Source organism: Mesoplodon bidens (assembly GCF_964165515.1).
Source record: "Mesoplodon bidens genome assembly, chromosome: 12".
Classification (NCBI taxonomy): Eukaryota; Metazoa; Chordata; class Mammalia; order Artiodactyla; family Ziphiidae; genus Mesoplodon; species Mesoplodon bidens.
Genome location: NC_138168.1, coordinates 10,662,832 through 10,684,440, shown reverse-complemented (window position 1 = coordinate 10,684,440; position 21,609 = coordinate 10,662,832). Strand labels below are relative to the sequence as shown.

The 21,609-nt window shown below is 38.5% G+C and overlaps 1 long non-coding RNA gene across 1 annotated transcript in view; it reads left to right on the top strand.

The window, feature by feature from the left end:
• Positions 1–21,309, top strand: part of LOC308626096 — a 166,448-nt gene extending 145,139 nt beyond the window's left edge. Inside the window, exon 3 of the long non-coding RNA XR_014017200.1 lies at positions 21,278–21,309. This is a non-coding gene — a long non-coding RNA (uncharacterized lncRNA). The remainder of the gene's footprint in view (positions 1–21,277) is intronic.
• The last annotated feature ends 300 nt before the right edge of the window (positions 21,310–21,609 follow it).

Here is a 21,609-nt window from a genome sequence, read left to right as displayed (position 1 = left end):
AGTATTTATTGAATACCTATTATACTCTAGGCATTGTTATAGGGCTTAGTTATGACAACAATGAACAAAACAGCCCTTGCTTTCAAGGAGTTGATGATCTGATTTAGAAAGCAGACAAGGAAATCAGTGAGTACAGTATAAAGAGGTAAATGTTTTCCAGAAGTTGGTGTGGTCTTTTCGTATTAGATGTTTCTCAGCTCCTGCCTCTGGAGTCATTTTTAATGGTGCTCTGTATGAATTATAGTGTTCACATGAGTATGTAACAGAAGGTCTACAGAAGCTCAGATTCATTTACTGGCTTCTTATCCCCCTAATTCCCATAAGTACTTACTGAGTTTTTGTGTGACAAACAATAACTGACTCTTCCAACTGTAAGCCTTTCACAGTGTCCTTCCTCTTGTGCCATATTTACAGAATTTCTGCTGTTGCAGAGAAAACCCAGTCCCCAGAAATACAGACACAGATTATTTAAAATAGTTTAGATTAGATTAAAGAGTTAGACAATACGGGTGGAACATTGCATCCTCACAGCCGGTATTTTGTCAAGCAAATTGGAAGGAAGCCAAAGCTTTCATAGAAATCAGCTGATAATGATTCAATACTTAAAAATTATAATTTGAAAAAGTACAAGGAAAAGATGATTTCTTAGGAATGAAAGCCCAGAAGCAGCCATAGCAATGTTGACAGCAGGGGACAAGAGGGACACAGAGGTTTCTGATAAGACCAGTGTCTTTGTCACTCTGGGTCAGAGTTATCACTAGTTTTCTAGTGAGGAAAAACTTGAGATTAGTATCAGAATTTACTGATTATACCATATAGGTCATTGTGTTGTGGGTACTATTTTCAGAGAAGAATGTGGAAAATGTTACGCTTTTTCTTGCAGATCAGTTTAATGTTACCTTCTCAGTCCTCATTCTGCTTGATGGTAGGAAACTTAATCTAGTCAATTCCAGATGAGCTCAGACATCGTCCAGTGTTTTACTTCTCTTCAGGAAATCATCTAAGGTCTGGGGGCTCACATCACGAGCTCGCTCTGGGAGAACTACACGACCCATGCTGGGATCTGTCGAGATGCCTGTGTTTGCCTCACTCTGAGCTCTGCTCATTCTGGCTACATGGCCTCTGCAGACCTCCAGGTCATTTCATTTCTCAGCTAACTTCCATGTTCTTTTGTTGTTTTGCTTTGCCACTTGCAGATGGGACTGCAAAAGACTCCCTGGGCTCTGAGCCCACGTGGTCTGGGCTGCCCCGCAGCTTCTCATCCCTTACTGCCCTATGGAAACAGAAGGAGCTTTAGTCAGGCTGCTGCCCGGAGTTCCCGACAAGCAGACAGCACATGCCCTGACAATGGGGTCCTCAGAATGTGTCCTTCCCTGGAGGTCTGCCCGAAGAGAAGTGGACCATCTCCTCTACCTTCCAGTCTAAGTCTCTTCAGCTAGTTTTGGGGTAGGAGACAGTGATAAAAACCCCTGTGCCTGGTCACGTCTTCTTCCAAATATTACTGTCAGACAGCTGGACTACTTTCAAAATTAAAAATCTGAGAATTTCATGTCTTATTTTTGCTCTGATTCTTCTCTCCTTGGGGTGATGGAGTACTCATATCTAGTTTGGAAACACACATCATCTTCCCTCTCCATTAAATATAAATACATATCATGAACTGAATAGGGTTCTCATTATAAAATGTGCAAATTGTCATTCTTGATAAATTTTACTATTACCTTCATAAGGTTAGGTTTAACAATGCCTCCAGGTATCTTTACAGGTAAATATGTCCATTAGGTCTCCTTTACATACACAATTTCAATACCCAGAGCAGGTTAAAATTGATCAGCACTGTCCTTGGAGAATTCTATAGAACAGTTTTTCTCTGTCTGGCGTGGTAACAGTTGCTTATCTGAAGACAGCAAAGAATCATAGAAGAGGGATTATGTTAACATTTTAACTGAGGAACACAGAAAATTGTGATTGATCTCATTTATTTTGCTACATGTGCCCCTTTGGAAATTTATAGCTGAAAGACCTAAAATGACCACTTTATGGGAAATTCCTTAAGGAAAAGGCCTATGTATTGTAGTTTTAAATTAATCCTACTGTCAAAGAGCATGTAATAGGCCTTCGATTTTGTTGCATGAATATTGTTTCAGACTACTAGAGTACTTAGGTGCCTATAAATTTTTCAGATAATTTGATATTTTCCAAGCATATTCCTCAAAACAGAGTCCCAAGTAAAGTCAAATGACAAAAACAAAAATAAAACAAAACAACAGAATAGTTTCTTGGCAAGTAACTTTGAGAAGTAGCTACGTGCCACATGTACTTTTGAGAGAATATGTTGAATAACATTATACGAAAATTCCTCCTTTTTTCCTTTCCCCCTAATTGATATGCTATTTATTTTCTATTTTATTAAACATTAGAATTTAGTATGTTAACTTTTTTCTTTTCTACCAGCTATAACTATCATGATAATCATGATTTATTAAATCATAAGGCACGATATTGGGGTGATATGAAGCCTGAAAGGCAAGCTTCATTTATCTTCAGGTTGGTTAAATTATACTGTTTCTTGACCTTGGCAGTTTTCATATGAGACAGTACTCAAGGTTGGAGTACTTTTCACACATTGTAAATCCATTCAAAATCTTAGGAGGAGTTTCTAACGTATAATACAAATGCCGATAATTAAGTAGTTTGAGGAGTTTTCTTGTCTACCTTCGTATTTATTGAAGATTTATTTTAAAATTAGCTTTACTGATTTTCTTCATGACTATGCTTGACCGCATGAGTTGCTTTTACCTAGCTATCTGTACACATGTTATTATTTCTTCAAGAGAGCTAAATTAAAGAAAGTTATAAATTGTTAAAAATATTATACTGAACTGTAGAATGAATCATCACTTAGATTCCAATATATTTGTTTATTCTATTTATATACTACCTTATTTCAAAAACAATTTGATGGTGCTTATTATTTCATACAAAGAATTTTTTTGTGAAGACTGTAATGAATACAGTGAGCACAGCTGTAATTACTATTCCAGCCTTGCAAGCCACTGTGATGAAGTCATGGAATTATGATCTCTTCTAAGCTTATAATTGTGTGTGAACATATGTACAAGTTTATATTACTGCAGTGGGCTCCTCAGAAAGAAGCACGTTCTGGAAACATTTAAGACAAAATAAGTCTCTCTGATCTGTTACTAAAGTAAACAATCTTGATTTAAAAAGAATAAATCACATGTTAGGGACCAAAATGTCCAGTTCTTTGTATGGGGTCACGACTCAATGTTTTCTTCTCTTCAAAAATGGGGGGAAAAAAGCCTTGTAGTTGTTTTTATTGTTGAAATGTAAATGATTCACATTCCAAAAGTTTCTTCAGGCTAAATAAGCATCATTTTAAGAAGTTTTTTTCTTCTTTGAGTTTACCTGGGCCCTGAGCTGATCTCTTAGAGTACGTAGGCTGTGTTCTGTAGAATAATTGGGACATCAGTCACTAGTCAATGCTGAGGCACATTTCAGGGCAATTGGACACCCAACACCTACTTCACAAGAGGCTGTGCCTGGTGAAAAAAGGGCCTGGCCATCCAAATGACTGTACTTGGAGATTCTGCAAAAAGACTTTCCCTAATAATGACGCCTTTATATAGCCCATGTTTGACTGTGCAAAGTGGTAAGACAGAAATGAAAACTGTGAATTGATCTACCTGTTCAGGAAGCCAAACTTAAAAAGAAACCATTCATTTGATCTTTCTGACTGCTTTACCTTGTCTGAGAGGCCAAAAGGAACTGGGCCTTTTCTTCTACCATTTTTTTCTGCTTCTGCAACTTGGCATGAGTTCTTAATTGGCAACAGAGCTGGAAGTCTTTTTTGGTGTTAGATTTATTCAGAGAAAAATATATCCAAGGACTTATAATGCTGAATTTTCAAGGAAAAATCCTAAATGCAGAAAAAACCACATTTTAAAGCAAACCTGAAAGCATATATACCATAATTTACTTAAACTGCTGATGTGTTTTAAGATGTTGAAAAATTCTTTTATTAAAATGAATTTATATGCTTATTGTAGAAAACTTGAAAACTGTAGAAAAATGTAAAGAACATTTGAAGTCCCACTTCTGTCCTAAGTAAACTAGCTCTAACAAGAAAGTCTACTCCAAAAGGGACATCACAGTGTTCTGATGACAGTGTTCTGATTGCGGTATACTTATTGAAGCCATCCTGGCATAAGATCAGGCTACAGGGTCCTCCATGCAATAGGAAGATTCAGGATCAGTAGAGCTCAGGAACCGAGTGCAGCACTCCTCCTAACTTATTGCTTCTCTTGAATAACATTCATTTAAACCAACAAAGATGGTTTCTAACACACCTTATACTAATTAACAAAGCATTTGGTATAGGTTTGATTAGGGACATGTTGTGCGTTTTAAGTATAGTTCTTTTTAGGTACTGAGTCCTGATTAAATAATGAACTGTCCCTGGAGTGTAGATTAGAAACAACTTGTTCAAAATACACATCCTGCTGTTTACACCAATGCATTTTAAAATAAATAGTCATATCCACAGTATAAAAACACTTTTATTTCACAAAAGTAAATTTATCTATGTAGGAAACTCCATATCAGTACTGTAACTGAAAAATGGATAACAATGCTATGAATAGAAACCACATCTAAAAATGAACACAGTGTATCAGAACAACACTGGGTACCATGGCCTAGTGAAGGCTCTACATGAGGCCAGTTCTCTCTTTGTTAAAAAAGATGAATAATTGAGATTCTTTTCCTTGACTTAATTGGAAGGGAAAAAACTGAAAAGGGAGTCATTTCCTTAGACGGTTATTCAAAGTTATTTAAAGCTCTCTAAGTGTACCACCAGTGTCTAGGTCTTAGACTGTGAAAAACTGGATTAGATGATTTTAAAGTTCTTGAGAAGTTTGATAGTCTCCAAAATGCAATTTTTCTCATTCTTCTTTTGTAAAGCTGTGGGTGGAAATATATGTCATCACAGAAAATAGTACATAGGTCATTGGTATGTTATACAGATTAGTTGCTGTGAACACTCAAACTAGTGAAGTATTTATTTTCCTAATGAGCTCATTAATAAATGAGGACATTATAGGCAATAACGTATTTTAACTTGTGCTGTTTATATTATGTGTTTATACTATTTACATTACAGATATTAGGCTGTATTAAGAATGCAAGTTCAGGACTCCTGGTTTCCTAGTTTTAGTGAAAACAAAACAAAACAAAGCAACCCCCCAAATAGTTTATTTGTCTAAAAGCTTTCAGAATCTAATAAGCCAGTGATGAAGTAGCAGTATCTGGTACAGCTTGAATCGGTGCACCACTCAGCGTTCTTTCACTGGTATAGAGCTCACGTGCTTTGATGGATAAGTACTTCCAAGTGACCATTACAAAAGTCATCATGATGTCAGCTGAACTAAAAGAGCCTATACCGATAACCGGTAGTTTGGTTTTTCATCGTCTTTGTGACATGTTTGGCAGAGTATCTGCATTCTTTATAACTTGCTGCAGAAGAGAACTATTCTCTATATAACTTACAGGAAAATGAGAAAAAGTGTTTTATGACTTTGGGGAGTGCTATAGGTTCTGGTGCCTGGAATTACTCACCTGTGGATAACTTCACCCATTCATTTTCAATAGTGGGAAGTGAAATTCAGGAACAACATTTATCTACTTCTTACATTTTTCAATTTTAAAGTTTGTCCTCAAATACACATTTTATTAACCTGACTAAAAATTTGAGAGAGGTATCTATTTGAGTTCTTTTTAAAAATTTCTCTAACAGTCTTAAATTTCTTTCATACAATTTTATCAAGAACAAAAAAGGCCAAACATTTCTGCTACAGTATTTCTCCTACAGAGTTTTATCAACAGCTGGTGAAAGGTATCTTCTGAAAGGTATCTGCTGAAACTTTCCAATCTCCAACCATCTTACATTTTGTTTTAATATTTTAGCATTTTAAACCTTTCTGAAGTTTAATATTGAAACCAGTTTTTTCTTTCTCTTTATTACTAGCTGTTACTTTCTCTTATTCCAAGGAGTGGGTTTTTTCTAGCATCTAATTAAATGTTAATAACTGAAAGTAGGTTGTATTAAGGACAAGATATAAAAGAACAAATGCATATGTATGACTGATTCACTTTGTTATAAAGCAGAAACTAATAAAAAATTTAAAAAAAGAACAAATGCAACCAAAAATAAAATTAGCAGTTAATTGGTGGAGCTTTCTTTAATGCTTCTCCAGATCCCTCATAGCCCTCACTCACTCTGTTTATTGATTCTCTATGCTTCCAAACTTCCATCAATATTCATATGTTTTATGTCTCACTTCTGCCTGAGATAACATGATAGCGTAGCCATCTCTAAGGTATTAGTATTGACAGCTACAGTTTTCCTCAAAGGCAACATATGGTTTGACAACTGCCTTTTATCCAGTCTAGAGCAGTAACAAACAGTGACAATTTTGGCACTGAGGCAAGAAAGTGACAAAGAGCTTTTTGCTGTAATTTGTAAGTTTTTTTTGGGTGGGGGAGGTATGCATCAAACTACATCATGCGTAGGGCTAAACATGGCACAGATTCTATCTGAAGTAGAGCATAATCTTTCATTAAAGTTATAATTTTTGTTCACTCTGCTAACAAAGCTTTTTTTTTTTTTCTGCAGAAGAATGTGTTTCTCATTGAGATACAAGCATTCCAAGTCTGAGATTTAAAATCCAAAACATACTATATTATCTAAGAGCAAATAAAGTTTTGGAAAAAATTATCTGATGGAAAATTACTAGACTGTTTTTTTTCCCTTGTGCCCAAATATATTTCTTTTAAACATTTGTCAGCTAATCATTTTGTAGTTTAGGGAAATTAACATTTATTTGGGAAAACTTATAGGAAGTTAAAACCAGCAATGGCAGGGATGATAACCTTGGAAGTTTATACTATATATCCATTAACGCTGTCAGAAATGTTTGAATTTCTAAATCCATGTGATTTATTTAGCTCATTTTTTTACATTGGGATATGTAATGGTTAAACATTAAAGTCATTGTATAATGTTAATCCTGGGCAAATTGTACCAGTTTGACAACTGGGTGGTTTGACATGCAAAAGAATGGATCGTTGGATATGTCTAGGTTGTATTACATGTATATGGTTACATTGATTAGGGCACAATAGATGTGTTTTAACCAAATATTGTGTTAAATGTTTCCTACCTTTCATATTGCTTGTCCTGTGACCTATGCTTGTCCTGAGGTATAACCAATGCATACACTCAGGACAGAAATGCCTTACCGAGAGTGAGAGCAGACAAAGCAGTGAGGATGTATTGTGTGTTACATTCAAACAGCCAGACTCGGTGTTATGGGAGTCATATAACTTTAGTGTCCTTAGCTATAAAACTGGGATTATAACCGGCCTGACTGTGACGATCAAATACAGAAAGCAAGTAACACTTTTGCTTGGCAAATGGAAGTTGCACAAGTAGTGCTAAATTTTATATATATTTTAATCTTAAGGATTACAGTTGTCCAGCAGGTGCTGGAGGTTGAGGATATGGTGGCTGGGATTTCACTAGACAGAATTAATGATAATAATTCCAGTTGTAGTGACCTGAATTTGATCTATTTTTCTCTTTTCTTAGGCTGATTCATTCTTTTAGAAATGTTTTCTATTTTAGCAAGACCAAAACCAGTTATGATGATGCAGTACAAGAGCAGTGTGCTCTAGAATCAGATTTTATTTCTAGCTGTGGCTTTGCCACTTACTTGCTGGAAATGAGGGTGGTCTGCTGTGAGGTCTGAGACCACACCAGGTGTGGAATGGGGCAACTGCACTAATCAGATCATCTGTGCCATTTCCCTTCCTCTCCTCTCCTGAACTCTGTCTTCCAGAGTCAGGACAGACAGTGGTATAACTCTGCTATTCAGGAAATTTGATCAGCTAGGCTCCCCTGTTAGAAACTCCCTAAATTGATTATTGACCTTGTTTTAGAATAGATACTTTCCTGTTGTCATCTCTACAATAGTTGTAGCAAAGTTGTGGTCAGCTGCCTGCTGAGTACTGCAGAGGTGCCCTCCAGCCTTTTAAACCCCAATAAATGTCATTCAACACCTCCCACTCTTTTTAAGGACCGTTCTACTTTAACGCAGACGCTGCAACAGCCATTCGGAGTCAAAGACTAAGATATGATGCTGAAACTATGTGGTTCTCAAAAAGCAAAATCAAACAAAATTTAAAAAATAAACAAACCGCCTGCCCTACCACAAACAATTCTGAAAGCCATGTTAAAATATACTCCTGAAACCTTCCTATAAGCCTGAGCCCCTCATGTCCCTCCCTCCAAGCAGAAGTCCACTGGGGAGTCTGGGCTCAGCATCAGAAGGTTGTTATGTGCGCATGATTTCATGATCTCTTCTTCAAGGAGTGGGAATGCAATGTTGGTTTCAGGGTGCCTGCTTCATTTCTACTGCCGTATGCAAGACACCCTCTTCTCTCAAGTATCTCCCAGGGGTGCTTCCCACATCTTGGTACAGTGCATCCTAGCCTACCAAGGCTTTATCAGGGTGCCAGGTTGATATCTCGTTGTCTTTGATTTTTCCTGGGAATTTCATCATCCTCTCTAATTCTTCCTCTCCATCCACACTTTCTAAAGTGCGAAACAACTAATATTTTATGATTCATGATAATATTCTAATGGGGCTGATGACATTCACCGAATTTGGGGGAATGTGACACTTTTGCCAGTGACCTTTTTGGGACATGCAATGCATTGCCTTTGCTTTCTAAATGCAGAGATGATTCCCGTTTTCCCTGCAGTCCACTATCTTTTTTCTTCAGGAAAGAAGAGAGGCAGAATGAAAAAGAGATGGCATAATGACATTTTAGAGCCCAGTACTCTCCTATTAAGGCTGCTCTGCTACGGAAGCCATTTTATACCTTTTACTCTTTGGTATGATCATGAGATCTTTTTGAGGATCAGTTAGTTTTATAACAATTTCCAGGGCCATGACATGGCTTTTCATTCTAAAAGAAAATAAATGAATGAAGGTCTTGAGAGAGTATTATACTAATTTGAGAACACTCCCGGGGCCGTTCTGTGTACTAATACCTGGATTCCCCAGTTGCGGTAAATTTAGCATCCTTCTGGCCAGCCTGTCCTTGTTCCTAGCTTTCAGTGTCTGCTCCCAAACAGATGACACTCCCAAACAGATGTTCTGGCTCCGCGCTCGGACTCCCACCTAGCAGCTTTTGGCTGTTGGTCACTTATTTCTCATCACGAGTTTCTCCTGGGGCAGGGGAAGGCCAGATCCCAACACCTGGGAGGGTCTCTGAATGACCTTGGCTCTTGTTATTTTCTACTTGATCATCATATAATCTACTTCTTTCCATTGCTGCCACTCCTGCCCCAGCTCCCATTTCAGAGACAAGAACCCGCCTTTTCTAGAAGGCATTTCTGCTACTACTCAGAATCATAGACCATATTTAATTAGTCTTTAACTCCTCAGTGCACACTAGTAAGTAATACATAGTTAGTTCAATAAGCTAATCAAATTCCCAATGTTGCTGAGGGTACATTTCAGAAGTCACCCAATTCTCTAAGAAGAAACAAACAAAAAAAAAGGACTTTTATTAGTTCCTTAATTTCCTTACTCCCATGTTCACTTTACACAGTTTACTTTTAGTCATCTTCTCTAATGAGGAGAACATAAGCCATAAATTCATTAATATGCAATCAAATCCCCAACCCATTTGACTTTGGAATGCATTCTGTGTTTACAGGCAGATTCATATGTCTAAAGTCTGGGAGAGACACTACCAATAAATCAAGAGGTCTGGACGTCTCTCAGTTTAGGAGGAACTGGGAATATCGCCAATTCCCTCTTTTATTTTTCTCTCCCTCCATCCCTTTCTCCATCCTATAGATAAACATCCTGGTCTCATTCTGAAGAAAAGAATGAGCAGACGTGCCCTTTCAGAATTTTACTGAAGAAGAGAGGCATTTAAATGTCTGGGGTTAAAGGACTTCTTTGCATGGTATGTTCAAAATAGACTCAAAAACCCTTAGACAAATAGTGTATGTACTGAGCACACTACATGCCCAGGGTATTCAGGAGATAAAGACAGAGGTTGATTTTAAGATAGGGGATGCAAATCACTATGTACAGAAAAAAAAATTACATGCAATACAGTAATAATTGCCATCTGCCTGACACAGACAATAAAAGTTCTGGGCCTTCAGAGGAAGGATAAGTCATTTCATCTGGGGGCAAAGAGGAGTGACCAATAGTTGGGGCAATTTTTACCTAGGCCTGCGATTATGGAATGAATGTATTGGTAGAATGGGTTAAAGGCCTTCCAGTTTGAGGGAATAGCCTGAACGTAGAGGTAGAGGCAAAACATAGCCATTTGTGTCAAGAGAACAGGATAAATGCATGAAAATGGTGCCATATAAGAAAGCAGGAGAGCACAGTGGTTTTACAGTATGTTTATCATTGTTGAATGAGCAAGGGTATGGCATGATAGGATTACTAAAATGGAAGCAGCTTATAGGAAAACTAGACAGCTGGTGTCAGAAAAGCTGGCTAGAAATTACTTTCAGTAAGAGAAAATATGTAGTAAAAAGTCTTTGAATAGGGTGGCAACCAGAGCCAACTTCCCAGACCTGGGCCCTGTGGAGTCCCACACAGGGTCCCAGTCTAGAGGGGCCTCATGCTTGATGTAATGCTCTGCTATGGATGCCTTGAAATTCATAATTTTTGATCAAGAGGCTTCACATTTTCATTTTACACTGAGTCCCACAGATTAAGTAGCTGATTCTGCTGCTCAACAAATGGAAATTAATGAAGGGGTCATGCACAGAGGCACGAGGAAGGAAAAAGGGACGTGACTGGTGACCAGAGTGTAAAAACCCACAGGGTCATACATTGGGAATCCTACAGCACAGGCAATGCAGGAAGAGTTAGGTTGGGCTCAGGGGGTTACTAGGGGCAGGTGGTCTGTTTGGAACCACTGTGCTTAGTGTTGAAAGCCAGAGTCATGTAATAGGACAAGGTGTGCATGAAACAATGGTGAAGAAAGTGGCAAAGGTGGGCAGAAAGAAAGAAGGCACAGATCCTAGAAATCAGGACAGAGAAGAATGGGGAGCTTGTGATCCAGCAACAGGACAGGTGATCTGTGGACAAAGAAGAAAAGGAGTAGACTTGAGAGGCCCCAGTGATGTTGACTCCTTAGGGTAGGGGCGCCCGGAAGGCAGGAAGAAAGTTTCCAGCTTAGTCGTGGTGAGAGAGGCTGATCCAAGGCAGGATCTAGAACGGGCCTCCTGCAGGGTGTGGCGGAGCCACTTCTCTTTCCAATCCTGTGCTTCTCAAAGGGAGTAAAGGTTCTTCTGGTTCTCAAAGCCACAGGAAAGTGTACGCACATTCCTGAAGCATTGATTGTATGTGTAGATGTAGGGAAATTTTTACATTAAGACAAATACTACTGAATTATGAAGTTGGAAGAAACATTCACACGGATGTTTAAGGTAAACGCTGAAACTTTCAAAGACACTTCTGCTCTCAGCCACCGGATTGCCCCACTGCCTCCAGCTCACCAGGGACATGTTCAGGACTGACTGGCCAGGCTCGTGGCAGGAGGCGGGAGCTTGAGCATCACTGGGGAGTTCTGAAAAATCTCCATTCCTGGAAACTGAGTTAGTATGATGTGTGTTTCTTAAGGATTTCACAGGTGATAGATACATGACTATTATAGGCCTTTTTTTCTCCTTTCTTCTCTTCTTCCCTCCCTCCCTCCTTCTACTCTTCTCTTCTCCCTCCCTTCCTTCTCTTTCTCCCCCACCCCCCTCTCTAATATGAAGGAATATAGCTTTGTTTGGGGACAATCCCAAATAGTGTCCATCAAACGAGGGCCTTCCAGCTGAAGAGTAAGCTGTAGCTTTTAAATTAGGCCTAAGTCACTGAAAATATGCTTTTATTTCTGTGTATTTTTCCTTGTTATCTAAACCTTTAACAAAACGTTATTTAGAACATTCTATCCAAGGCTATAATGTATAGAGTGTTAAAGGAAGGGTCGTAGGTCCCCTCGAGCTGGTTCATCTAAAAGCGAGCAGAGTTCTCTGGATGGGAATTAGACAGAGGTCTCCAGGGAACTGCTAGGGCGTCTGCGCTACAAAGTCCAGCACCCTCTCCACTCAAGAGCCTCCTTCCACAGATAACTTGGGAGGGTTTGAGAATATTTTGTCTTATTTAATAAGCCAGCAGCTTTTCTTTTCTTATTTTTTCCTTTTCTTTCTTTCCTTCTTTCCTTCTTTCTTTCTTTCTTTCTTTCTTTCTTTCTTTCTTTCTTTCTTTCTTTCTTTCTTTTCTTTCTTTCTTTCTTTCTTTCTTTTTCTTTCTTTCCTTCTTCCTTCCTTCCTTTCTTTCTTTGTTTCTTTGTTTCTTTCTTCTTTCTTTCTTTCTCTCTCTCTCTCTCTTTCTCTCTTTCTTTCTTTCTTTCTTTTCTTTTTTTTTTTTTCCCTCAGACACAAAGAGTTACTGTGAAGCAGAACCTCTGAGGAGGTGGTGCGTGCTGAGGACGAAGAGACATTTGATTTCGGAGGCTTAAAATGGCTGACCGAGATGGTGTGAGGAAGAGAAAAGTGACTGAGAAGAGCAGATTTCAAGCCTAGGTGGCTGTGTTTATTGTGGTTTCACACAGAAATGGATAAGGAAAGCGATCTTTGGTGGAGAGACAATGAGCACCTTGTAGTTGGCGGGACCGCAGGGCTCAGGGAGCGTGATGCAGGATGCACCTGGAGCTTGGAAGGAAGAGAAGTGGGCGTTGGACTCACCTTGTGCCACACGCTGTGCTTAGCATCTTACATGCATTTATTTACTTGTGGTAGGAAAGACATCAGATGATACATGGCTTCTTATAGGGAAAGCTACTATCTCATAGAGAAGAAAGACCTTGAAAGCTAGACTTACAAGAAATCTTGTGCTATTTTGGTTCTGTATTTAAACCCCATTGATTCAGCAGATATTTACTTCAAGATATTACTTGCTCTTGTGTTTAAGATATTCATTTGAGCCATTACTTTTTGCGTGTGTGATAATTGAAGTATCAAGATAATTGAGAGGAACAAAATATAGTGTAGTTGGTATTATAGAAATAAATGAAAGAGATCAACTTCATTGGTACATTTGCTTCTAGGTTTCAGAAACTCAAGTGGTTTAAGGACAAGTAAGTGGGTCAAAGTATACTAGGGTTTAGCAGATAATTTTCATTTGTGGCCAACCAAAATTTTTGAGCATTTTCCTTGTATGTTGATAATTTATGACTCTTGACTTCTCAAGGAAATTAGAAATCTCCATCTCCTTTATAGCTAGGAGTAACCCTGTGTGCTGGTGGGAGTCCCTGGGAGAGCTCTTTCTCAAATAAAATCTTGTGCCTGCTCTTCATCTTGCCTGAAATTCAGATACATCACCTTGCAGAGTCTCATCAAACCTAAGAGGTGCCACAGCTTCTTGTACCATTGTGATAAATGCTCCAAGAGCGGTGGAGCTGGGACACTGCAGAGAACGTGGATACTTGATGTCATCCCTACGTCAGCTCTGGACTTCCTGCAGTCTGAAAAAAAAATTGAAATCACTACTGATTGAGTTTTCTATTCCTTGTAGCTGAGTGGGTGATTTCTGGCTAATACATGGGATGTCTCAGAGAAGCAAGGGCAGTAATGTAATCAGTTCTCAAGAACAATCAGAACACGAAGCCAGGACTCTCCATTTCCATTTTTCTTTCTACTCTGGCTTCTTTCTTTACTTGCAGGAGAGAAGATTTTGTGGTGAAAACATGAACTCCTAGCTCCCAGCTTTAATCTTACAGCTCTGGCCACCAGGTCCACAAATCCTGAAGAATGGTTCCCTTGTCTTGGCTTAGGTCAGATTCCATTTCTATATCAATCAATTTTGAAATTTTTTTTCCCAGAAAAACCATATAGATGGAGAGAGTGCTTGGGGAGCTCTCAGAGGCATTGGCAGTGGGGTATTCTGAGAACATAAGTCAATAGCCCTCTGTTACAGTCTGCCCTGGTAACAGGAGCAAACTGTATTGTATACCTAATTGCCCACTAGGAGCTATGTATTTTATGCAGTTGGGGTAAGAGCAGTTACTCATCCTTTTTTATTTTTAATTTTTGTGGCTTATTTTTTGTACCCAGGCTTAATAAGCTTGAGCAAAATAGGAGATATCAGCTTTCCATGACATGATACATTTTGGTAATTTCAGAAAACAGAAAATACTGGAATCTTTTCAACCCAGGTGGTTCTTCTGAATATAGCAGTTCAATTTTTATGTTAACAAATTCTACACTGCCTTCCCATAGGAACTGTAATAAACCTCACTGGCATTTGAAGATGCATCCCTCACTTTTGTAACTGGTAACAGAAGCTTCTATCTTTCCACATCCCTTTAGTGACTTCACTGTTTACTGTTAAGGCTGTACAGCAGCAGCTGTTTAATTGCTTGTGTATATAGTAGAATATTGGGACGTTCTCCTGAAATTGGAATTATTTGTGTTTCAAAATTTACATTCACTATCTATGTAAAATTCTGCAGAACTGTGTATTTTTTTTTTGCTGTGGATACTGTATAAATAATATTTAAAATAAGAAGAAAGACGTTTGTCTTCTTTATATGTTTGCCACATTATTTACTCTAAGTCTACTGATGTTAGTGTTCTTTCCTAACAATGATGTGCTTTGATGTGTGACACATTCTTACTGGAATCCAGACTATGGCAGATTGTACTTTCTAAAAAGTGCCACACCAATGTAGATAGATAGCCCTTTCTGTGATCTTCTTACAATGAGATATGTCCCTCTCTAGCCTAAATTTGGGACGATGCACCCTTTCTTTGAATATGGGTTGATTTTTAAAATGCCTGGACCAATAGAAGGTGGCAGAAATGATGCCGTGTGACTTCTGAGACTAGAGCATAAGATGTGCTATGGCTTCTTCCTTGCTTTCTCTTTCTCAGGATGTTTCCTTTGGGACCTCACTACCATGTTGTGAGGCAGCAACATACAGAGGCCACATGCAGCTGTTCCAGGCTGCAGCTGCAGCTGCAGCGCAATTCCTAGCTGACGCCAACATCCACTGTCAGACACATAAGTAAATGAATCTTTATGTCATTTCAGAGCCCAGCCTTTTAAATCCTCTTGCTGAGGCCCTAGGTTAGTTTATGTTTTTAATTTGTGGAGGGGTAATTTTTTTTACATAACCATAGAAATCCATTCTGTTTCTGAAAGACATTTAAGGGTAAAAACATTAAAAATAAATTAGGGGCCTCCCTGGTGGTGCAGTGGTTGAGAGTCCGCCTGCCAATGCAGGGGACACGGGTTCGTGCCCCGGTCTGGGAGGATCCCACATGCTGCAGAGTGGCTGGGCCCGTGAGCCATGGCTGCTGAGCCTGTGCATCCGGAGCCTGTGCTCCGCAACGGGAGAGGCCACAACAGTGAGAGGCCCGCGTATAGCAAAAAAAATAATAATAATAAAATAAATTAAGGTCTTTCTAATAATGCTACACTCTATATAACATAAGAATCCTTTATTTAAGGATCCAACTAGCTCTTTCAAGGGGATGTTTAGATATATCACCCTCTTTGGAATAGCATCTGCTTACTAACTATTAAATTATAAAAATTATCTCAGGATGGTCATCTCCTACTGATTTGAAACAGTGGAATTTAAATAATTTAGAAAAAAGATATTTTGGAGAAGACCCAAGGAGATGTTCCTGTGATGAAATACTGGAATGACTACTGATGGAAGCAAGGTTTCAAAATTATTTGAAAGTAACTGCAGGTTTATCTAGCCTAGTTTTATTTAGAGAATAAACATATAGATTGGAACAGTTTTGAGGTCTTGTATTGCTTTATTTTTATGGCTTTGGAAAGTCCTCAATTTATCAATTACTTATGAAGAGAATGTTATACATTAAAGACATAATGGCTAAAGATCAGTTTTGATTAATGCTCATGAAAAGGAAGTTATAAGCTTGCACGTCGTGGTTTAATCTCCTACATATGAAATAGAGCTCTATATTATGGCTTCCCAGTATTTTGAAAGATTTATTTAGAATGCTAATTTTAGATTTTCTAAAATTTATAAAAGTTTGAATTTTATTTGTACTGCTTTTAGTTTGCTTTCTGATGAATTTCTCAATTATCAGTGTATGCTGGATATAACAGCTTTGTGTCCCTGAGATTAAAGCACATTTTTGCTTCTGCATTCTCACCCAGCCATATATTTTTGGTTTGGACTGTGTTCATATTGAGCTTTATCTCTTCAAATATTTGTTGCTACACGGTCAATTCTTTACCACACTTGGGCTCTAATAAACAAAAAGAATTCAAACAAGCAATTTGACAATAACATTATATTTAGCCAGAAACCACAAGCACCACCAACTAGAAGCTCGAACTTCTGGAACAAATTTCTGCACTGAGAGCAAGATTTATAGCTGATCCACTCCAAAATTTACCTAACACTCATTTATTTATAAACTATGTACATATAGTTTCTTGATAGCTCTTCAATACTCAGGTTTCCTTGTTGCTGATTTGTCACTGGATGCTCAACTTCAGGATATAGAGAATCATGCAGGTAAGCTGTTCAAAACCTCTTCTTAACCTGTTTTTTTCTTTCTGTCTTTTAACAGACTGAACTGACATTCTCCCTGGTGCTTAGTGTGTCCCACAGGGAACTCATTTATTCCCCTCCTCAGAAACTGAAACTCTCTCCCTTCTGTATTACCTATCTCAGTTATGACCCAACCGAATATCCAAATGTCCAAGCCAGGGAGGTAAGGATAATCCTAGACCCTTACTCTTTCTCAGCCATCAAATGCAGTTCCTTTCCAAATCCTGCTGATCTATCACTAGTCATTTCTCAAATCTGCCTCCTCCTCGTCTCTCTTTGCCACTGCCTCACCTCTGCTCTGATACTTACAGCCTCCATCTACAGTCTGTCTCCCTGCTCTGCTCATGCTCTCTTAGGTACATCTCCACTAGGACATCAGAGCATCTACACAAAATGCAAATCAGATCCTGTCAATGCGTTACTTGAAATCAATCAAAAGCTTTTCATAACCTACAAGATAAAATAAAGCTACTCATTTAGCATGCAGGAGCCTCTATAACTGTGTCTTTCAGTCTCTTTTTTGTTTTTCTTTTTTTCACCTAGTACTCAGCATGGATATTAAACTTCCTGTGTTTTCCCCCAAACACCATGAGTTTTCTGTCTTTGTAACAAGACATTTTTGGTGGTTGCCCTGGGATATTTTTAGGAAGTGAAAAGAACAACTTCTCATTCCCCACAACCTCTACCCATTTGCATTCATTTAATCCACACTTAGTGGATTAAAACAACACAAATTTATTATCATATAGTTCTGGAGGTTAGAAGTCTGAAATGGGGCAGCATGGCTCTGTTCCTTTTGGAGGCTCTAGGGGAGAATTGTTCCCTTGCCTTTTCCAGCTTCTAACAGCTGTATAATTCCTTGGCTTGTGGCCAAGGAGATGCATCATCACATCTTCTTTGACTCTGACTCTCCTCCTACCTCCCTCTTTTCTCTAATAAGGACCCTTGTAAATACATTGGGCACCCTGGATAGCTGGTAATGTTATCAAGAATGAAGGATAGTTAGACAAATTGGTATAGCTCCTTTGGAAACCGGTGTGGCAATACCTTATAAAGTTGAAAATGTACATACGCTATGGACCAGAAATTCCTTTCCTGGAGTATGTTCCCTGGAGATGCTATTGTATGTTTCTGCCAGAGGTCATATATGAGACCTTTCAGGTTAGCATTGCTCCTAAGAGTGAAAACCAGGCACAATATAATGTCCATCATTTGAACAGGTGAAAAACAAATTGTTGTGTATACATACAACAGAATGGTTTGCAACAGTGAAAATGAACTAACTGTAACTACACACATCAACATGTCTGATTCTCAAAATCATGCAATGCTAAGCAAAAAATGTGACTGATGAATGCATATGAAATGACTCCATTTACATACATGACAAAATGGGTAAAACTAAACAATAGCCCACATAGGTATGTCTGTGTCTATGTTTGGTAAATTTTTTTAAAAGCAAAGGAAAGATAAAAATTGGGGATAGTAGGGTTTCCCTTGTGGCGCAGTGGTTGAGAATCTGCCTGCCAATGCAGGGGACATGGGTTCAAGCCCTGGTTTGGGAAGATCCCACATGCCGCGGAGCAACTAGGCCTGTGAGCGACAGTTACTGAGCCTGCGCGTCTGGAGCCTGTGCTCCGCAACGAGAGAGGCCGCAATAGTGAGAGGCCTGCGCACTGTGATGAAGAGTGGCCCCCGCTTGCCACAACTAGAGAAAGACCTCGCACAGAAACGAAGACCCAACACAGCCAAAAAAAAAAAAAAAAAAAAAAAGTTGGGGATAGTAGTTTACCAATGATGGAGAGAGAGGGATCCCATCATATCAGGAATAGGAGACTTCAATCTATACAGGTGATATTCTATTTCAAGCATGGTGGTGGAGGTGCATGGGTGCTTATTTTTTTCTAATATTATATGTTATACATATATGTTTATGAATGGAATATTTAATAATAAAAATGTGATTTTTTTAAAAAAAGAAAGAGTACTGGTAAAAAGCCTTAGGAACCCAGGTGCCAGTCTCAGCTACACTTCTAACAGGTGTTTACTTGGGCAAATATTTGAGTCTGAGCTTCCTCATCTATAAAGATACGGTTTGAAATATACAATCTTGAAGAAGTCCAACAAATCAATTTCTTGGTTGTTGTGAGATATTCAGCCTTTTTAATTTGGCTGTGACGATTTTGAAAGACAGAAGGATAAGATTCCTCTTGGAAAAAATACATTATATTCTAACAATTGTAGATAAACCCAGAGATTTGAAGGCCTCCCAGTGGCTCATCACATTTGGACTTGTCTCATTTACTCAAATCTTACTGAGCATTTTCATATTGGGCCATAAGTCATTCACCATGACTTTCTGTTTTCTGATTCTGATTTCCCTGGGGTCCAAGAAGAATTTAAATATCTATGCTTATTCTGATCATATATTTATACTGATGCTACATGGAGGTAGACTGAGGGTGATGGACATATGGATGTGGCTAAAGAGTATATTGGGTGGCTTACTTTGGGCATTAGAGGTATTGTGCAAAGGAATTCATGTAATTCAGAAAAGGAATTAATAAGTTACAAAGGCCAGAGTGTAGCTTCCATGTGTATATTCTGGGCAGGTTATTGATAGGAGTAGGCACAACCCTATGTATGTGTGTGTATGTATATAACAAGATGCTTACTATAGTTTTTGGTAGACCTCTCTATAATTGAGGGAGATTGCATCCAGTCTCTTTACTGCTTACTGCCATAGCTGTACTCTGAGACATCTGTGATTTCTGATCCCTAGCATACCCTGTTCTTTACTTTTGCTATTGATTGCAATGGAAAATGGATGCGGTTTTTTGTGCTTTCAATTTATTTTTTTTAACATCTTTATTTGAGTATAATTCCTTTATAATGGTGTGTTAATTTCTGCTGTATAACAAAGTGAACAAGCTATATGTATACATATATCCCCATATCCCCTCCCTCTTGCGTCTCCCTCCCACCCTCCCTATACCACCCCTCTAGGTGGTCACAAAGGACTGAGCTGATCTCCCTGTGCTATGCGGCTGCTTCCCATTAGCTATCTATTTTACATTTGGTGGTGTATATAAGTCCATGCCACTCTCTCACTTTGTCCCAGCTTACACTTCCCCCTCCCCATGTCCTCAAGTCCATTCTCTACACTGCGTCTTTATTCCTGTCCTGCCTCTAGGTTCTTCAGAAACTTTTTTTTTTTTTTAGATTCCATATATAGGTGTTAGCATACGGTATTTGTTTTTCTCTTTCTGACATACTTCAATCTGTATGACAGACTCTAGGTCCATCCACCTCACTACAAATAATTGAATTTTGTTTCTGTTAATGGCTGAGTAATATTCCATTGTATATATGGGCCGCATCTTCTTTATCCATTCATCTCTGGATGGACACTTAGGTTGCTTCCGTGTCTTGGCTATTGTTTTTTTTTTTTTTTTTTTTTTTTTAGTTTCTGCTTTCTAACAAAGTGAATCAGTCATAAATATACATCTGTTCCCACAACCCTTCCCTCTTGCATCTCCCTCCCTCCCACACTCCCTATCCCACTCCTCCAGGCAGTCACAAAGCACGGAGCTGATCTCCCTGTGCTATGCGGCTGCTTTCCACTATCTATCTACCTTACGTTTGGTACTGTATATATGTCCATGCCTCTCTCTCGCTTTGTCACAGCTTACCCTTCCACCTCCCCATATCCCCAAGTCCATTCTCAAGTAGGTCTGTGTCTTTATTCCTGGTTTACCCCTGGGTTCTTCATGACATTTTTTTTCTTAAATTCCATATATATGTGTTAGCATACGGTATTTGTCTTTCTCTTTCTGACTTACTTCACTCTGTATGACAGACTCTAGGTCTATCCACCTCATTACAAATAGCTCAGTTTCGTTTCTTTTTATGACTGAGTAATATTCCATTGTATATATGTGCCACATCTTCTTTATCCATTTATCCAATGATGGACACTTAGGCTGTTTCCATCTCCAGGCTATTGTGAATAAAGCTGCAATGAACATTTTGGTACATGACTCTTTTTGAATTATAGTTTTATCAGGGTATATGCCCAGTAGTGGGATTGCTGGGTCGTATGGTAGTTCTATTGTTAGTTTTTTAAGGAACCTCCATGCTGTTCTCCATAGTGGCTGTATCAATTTACATTCCCACAAACAGTGCAAGAGGCTTCCCTTTTCTCCACACCCTCTACAGTGTTTATTGTTTGTAGACTTTTAATGATGGTCATCCTGACCGGTGAGAGGTGGTACCTCAGGGTAGTTTTGATTTGCATTTCTCTAAGATTAGTGATGTTGAGCATCCTTTCATGTATTTGTTGGCAATCTTTATATCTTCTTTGGAGAAATGTCTATTTAGGTCTTCTGCCCATTTTTTGATTGGGTTGTTTGTTTTTTTAAATATTGAACTGCATGAGATATTTATATAATTTGGAGCTTAATCCTTTGTCAGTTGCTTTATTTGGAAATATTCTCTCCCATTCTGAGGGTTGTCTTTTCATCTTGTTTATGGTTTCCTTTGCTGTGCAAAAGCTTTTAAGTTTCATTAGGTCCCATTTGTTTATTTTTGTTTTTATTTCCATTACTCTAGGAGGTGGGTCAAAAAGGATATTGCTGTGATTTTTGCCATGGAGTGTTCTGTCTATGTTTTCCTCTAAGAGTTTTATAGTGCCTGGTCTTACATTTAGGTCTCTAATCCATTTTGAGTTTATTTTTGTGTATGGTGTTAGGAGTGTTCTAATTTCATTCTTTGACATGTGGCTGTCCAGTTTTTCCAGCACCACTTATTAAAGAGGCTGTCTTTTCTCCATTGTATATTCTTGCCTCCTTTATCAAAGATAAGGTGACCATATGTGCATGGGTTTATCTCTGGGCTTTCTAT